This window comes from Heliangelus exortis, chromosome 8 (assembly GCF_036169615.1).
Source record: "Heliangelus exortis chromosome 8, bHelExo1.hap1, whole genome shotgun sequence".
NCBI lineage: Eukaryota > Metazoa > Chordata > Aves > Apodiformes > Trochilidae > Heliangelus > Heliangelus exortis.
The window spans coordinates 15,673,067-15,678,484 of NC_092429.1; the positions used below are offsets into that span (position 1 = coordinate 15,673,067).

Consider the following 5,418-nt stretch of genomic DNA (forward strand, 5'->3'; position numbering starts at 1 on the left):
AGCTGTCCCTAGGCTAATTTATGAAGCACTAAATCAATTGGAAAAGTTTTCCCTTTTTCTTAAAGAGGCACAAGGTTGCTTTTTCAGCTGTTTTTGTCTGTTTTCATGGTCTGCACATTGATCACAGCCTGGTACAATTAGCCAAATGCATATGGGAAAAGAAATATCGGAGGGATGAAACTAATGATATGTGTACTCTTTGTTGGTTTGTTTCACTTCCCTTTCTAAATGAATTCTCTGTTAACTAGTGCACAAGTCATTACTGAATAAGGTTCTCAGGCACTGACCAATGTGTAAGAGAATACAATTAAAGAACAGGAGTTTTGAAAGCAGATATTTGTGATTGCAAATAGACAAAGCTTGAAAGCCAACCTAGCAAAATGTTACATGAAACACCTTTCTGCACATCCCAGAAAGGATGTGTAAGCACATTAAGGTTCCAAATTACAAAAAAATATGTGCATTCCCAAGTAGGGATTTTTTCTTCTTAATGCCACTGTGAAAATAGTGATACCTAGTGCATAAAATGAGATCTTAAAGCATATTACAAATGCAAGCAGATTTCACTCCCATTTATATTGACAGGCAATGGAATCACCCAGATGACACATATCTCCTGATCATCCAGCAAGAGAGACAACAGCAAACCTCAAGGCTCTTGCCTAGATCAGCAAATTTCAGAACCACATTGCTCACTCTCATTTTGCATTTGTGATGGTGCTTTAGCCTTGGCATTTCTAATTTACTTACAGTAACATGTTCTGAAGTGATATTTTATCCACAGATAATTGTTACTGATGGCAGTTGTTGGACTTTCCCAGTCTGAGAGTTCTCTGAGGGGAAAAGTTTTGCAGTTTATACACAGCTCTAGAATTAGCCCTACAAAGATGTTTTGTCCTGGTTTCATGCACAGAGAAACCACTACATCAGTAGGACATACCTGACAGTTTTGGATTGACTAACACATACACTCATCTCACGACAAGTAAGAAGCTCTTCTTGGGAAAGAGGTGGCAAAGACAGCAGAAATTTCAACTCTACGAGAGTTATTCTTACAGTGCAGTCAGTGCCTGGAAAAGCAGGAGGACACAAATTGCTATGTTTTAATTGTTTTAATGTTTGAGTTAAAATATATTTTGTTGCACTATTATGTGCTCTCATCCTGGAACTTTTAATTAGACACACTTTGGAAATTCAAATTTTAAAAACATTCTTTGTTAAACTGGTTATATTTATATTCTAAACTGGTAAAATGGACCTCGATGTTATCCAGCAGAATTCCACTAGAGATTCATAGAGTTAGTCTTTGATTTTATGGTCATGTTTAATACCTCTCCTTAGCTGAAGAGAACCTAAGGATTTGCATTTATGTATTTTTGCCCTTCAGAAGGACAAATTATATTTCCTGTTCATGTAACTGGCATGAGTGCAGCATCCCCCTGCATGTCATAGTTTAAAGGGTATAATTAGCCAAACACAGTCTTTACTTGTCTGCCACTATCTCAAGCTGAAAGGAAGAATATTCTATTCTTATATTATTGTTGACAATAACCAGGATAGCTTGAACTCCCTCAGCTATCCTGCCCCTAGGAGCTATCCTTCTAATACAGGACTTTTCACATTACCTGTAGGGAAGACGTCTCTCAGAAGTATCATTTGGACTTCATTCTTGGTCCATGAAGCTGAGATAAACACACAATATATTTCCACTTGGCATAGACAACATTAATTCCTACTATTTTTATTTGAAAGAAAGTTGAATTTATTTTGTTGGCTAGTTCACCACGATACTCTCCTCTCCACATGATATTCTCCTCTTCACAGCTACATCATACCCATACCAAAAGCTATTGAACCAGCTGTTTAGAAATCACTCAGACCCATGTTTCAATTGCTCTGAAAACTCTCTTCAAGATACCTTGCCCTAAACTCTCCATAATCAGAACAGCTATAGAAAACTCTGATATGAAAGTGCTTAACAGTGTGATATGCACTCAGGTATCTCAGCAGTATAGATCTGCATATGTATACTTAGTTTTTTAAGGTAGGTGTTGAAACATCCAGGCAGCATATTTGGATTGGTTGAACAGCCAGGATCATTGAAGACTTTACTAAAAAGTTATGCCTGGTTTCATCACAGGAGAAGGCAAATAGGACAGACAGAACTTATCATAGGATTTAGTAACTTTAGCATGCCATCCAAGCAACATTGAAGAGATGTGACATCCATCCCACAGGGTGGAGTTGCAATGAGCAGTGAGAGAAATGTTCACACATTCAACAGTCATTTATTTTATCAGTTGGAAATAACTAGGCTCTACAAAGGTAAAAGAGGACCAACATTCATGCATTACTTTAAGACCCACTAAAACCCTCCTTGAGAGTATAAGGATTGCATTTTCCTCATGTTGGCCTCATATGCATAACTGAAATTCACACCAAATACACCACACAAACTACTGCAGAAATTCTGTGCCTGCAAGAAGGAAACAGGGACTGTTGCTTTATTAGTCTTGTAGTTCTGAACTAATGTAGTGCCATTTTATAAATGTTGGCAGTATCCTCATTAATACCTGTGAGAAGTCCCATTAACAAAATAAAAAGTGGAATTGGACATGATGAGATGCTTCAAATTTAGGCATACATTTGCAATACTTAAAAATGTACTTCATAGATATATTTTAATTGTGTATTTTTAAAAAAACAAGTAAATTCAATACCTTACATTTTGAGTTTTAATTCCAATCAAGCTAATTTCTAGTCATCACAAACACATACCTGCCAGTAATGAATGTTGTTTAATTAGGTCCAGATAAAATAGCTCCAATTCTGTTTCTGATCCACCTGTCAAAGCAAATCAGTCTTTTACATGACTTTAAAAAAACCAAATTAGACTAGCTGATGACTTTTTGAATATTCAAGTAGACATACTGAAGATAAATCCAAACAGAACTTGTGACTGAACAAAAGCCTGGAACGTGACCCTAAAGATGAAGAGATCTTGTTCTGCCAGAAGCAGATTTCCAGGCTTGGTATTTGGGAATTAATGAAGTCAAGGACAGGGTGCTAAATAGTGGCTTCTGGAAAGGATAGTAGAGTCTTCCACAGCTTAGGGCAAGGTAGCATTTCAAAGCTATGTAAAATTAAACACAAGTAACAATGTTAAAGGTCCTTCTCAAAGCCCCAAAGCCAGGTGATTTTAGAACAGGTATGTCCAACTCATACCATTATAGCTTTATGGAAAAAATACTTTGCTGGTTGTGCTACTGCTACAGAAACAAACAAAATCTACAAGGGCTGATGGGGTTGCATGCTCAAAAATACCTTCTTTTTCATTGGCTTCTAAGATGGACTTGTAGTATGAATAAATTTACTGGTAGGCAGATAGCAACATGAATTGACCATCATAAAAAGCATTATTTGACATATGTTGATTAAAACCACTCAGCACAGATCTCAGGGATCACTAACATTTGCTCATTACTATAGGAGACCAACCAGCAACTTCCAAAAGTGTAGGATTAGACATAAATGCTAGATGAGATAGAAAATACTGATTTAAAAGCACTGCTGTAACACAGCTGATTAACAACTAGAACAGCAGAAACATAACTCAGATTTTAATGTGGAAGTTATCTGCCAGGATCTGGTAGGCAAATCAGTCCACATGCCCTTGCTGTTTCTATGCTTACTTTGTATTGAGTCTATTAAGAGAATTTGCCAAACATGTCAGGGTTTCATGTCTTTTTTCTCATTCAATTCTACCATTTATTCACATTCTCTGATTTCTTATCAAATTGATTCTACTGATGTTAGTTATCAGAGCACTAACTTTTCCCCAGTCATTTATATGTATTGTATTGGCAACTGCTGTGCCTTCTAGAAGATGAAGTTGTTCGTTTTGATTGATTTACAAATGCATGATGATGGCTTGCTCTTTCCTTCCAACTGCCATTCTAAGCACCATCCTCATTTGGTCTTTAATTTGCTTAAATTGGACATTTTTTGATTTGGCTTTCCAAATTCAGTGACACTGGTCTGATTTTATCAGATGTCTACAGTAACTTCTTACTTTATGCAGACAACTCCTGTAAAGCACATTTATGGCTGCAACAGGACACAGCTGGCACAGCTGTACCAGATTCCACGATGTTTGGGGAGTTTAATTCTTTTTTTCTATGAATAAAATCCTGACCCAATAAAGTCAATCAGCATTCTTCCATTTCATCCTATCCATTCGTAAGAGAGAAAGTTATGAGTACAAAGTTTCAAAATCCATTCATGTTTGTTTCATTAGAGTCTCTCCACTTCATTGTAAGAAATCTGTCCTGTTAGATGATGAGGTCTGATCAGCATCTCACAACCTGTAGGTTGTGAAATAGCAAGGCAGGAACTTCTTATGCCTAAATATGGCAGTTCCACAAGTCCTCCTATATGACTTGTTTTCACCCCCAGCTTATTTTGCTCAAGGTACAAAAGGAATGACTTAGAATCATGAGTCAGAGAATGAGATTTGTTTTGATGTCATTAGGTCTCAACTTGGAAAGATTTATATATTGACTTAGTTGTCAAATTAAGGAGCAGACTTCTCCAAGTGATTTGTACTCACTCACTCTGCCTACAATACATGCCATTCTTTCTAATCCTGGAGGCTCATAATTACCTCTTACTTCCACAGTTCCAAAACTACTTATTGATATGGCCCTGTCCATTCCTGCAAGAAGCAGTGGCAGCTTTGAGCTAGCTGGCTGTTAAAAAGGGATTTTTTTTAACCTGGGCATTTGCCCACAGTTCACTCATGACGTTGCATATACCAGGATGCTTGATATTAATTAACCATCATTTCTAGAAGACTTTTATATTCTTTTCTTTCATGTATCCTCAACTCCACCATACTTAAACTAAATAGTATCCAGCTATTTCATTTATGTACCTAGATCAGAAGTAGATGACATTCATTCCAAATACAGATGCTGCACTGTTTCAGAATATACCATATACTTCTGCCCTTCAAAGCTGCAGAACCTAAGGACAAATATATGCAGCATACTTAATATTTAACAACTATTGGGGAAAAAAAATCTTACCTTGATAGGTTTCTCCTTCTCAAGTGAATACACTCTGAAGTGAATAGAAGATGGTCATTGTGAGCCTACAGAAAGGAACGTGGATGGTTCACTTGACCCCAGCTCATTATATTCACATCTAAACTGGTGGGAATATAGGGCAAAACCGCTAAGGCCAGCAAAATATATAAACCTGGATTTTTGTTTCCTTTTTTTGGAAACAAATGAATCATCTACCAGATGATCTACTGCTTCTTTGAAAGGCTTCACATGTGGGTTAGAGGTGTTAAGGATACCATCAAAAGTTAGGCAGTGGTAGATTATTGATGCTCACACTTAGCCCTACAACGAG

The 5,418-nt window shown here is 36.9% G+C and overlaps 1 long non-coding RNA gene across 1 annotated transcript; it reads right to left on the minus strand.

Annotated features, from left to right (window-relative positions):
- Nucleotides 1–1,650: 1,650 nt before the first annotated feature.
- On the minus strand, nt 1,651–5,151 carry LOC139798761 (uncharacterized). The gene is made up of 3 exons (XR_011726968.1): nt 5,088–5,151; nt 2,779–2,844; nt 1,651–1,682 (listed from the first exon to the last, which is right to left on the minus strand). It is a non-coding gene; the product is annotated as an uncharacterized lncRNA (long non-coding RNA).
- Nucleotides 5,152–5,418: the final 267 nt, after the last annotated feature.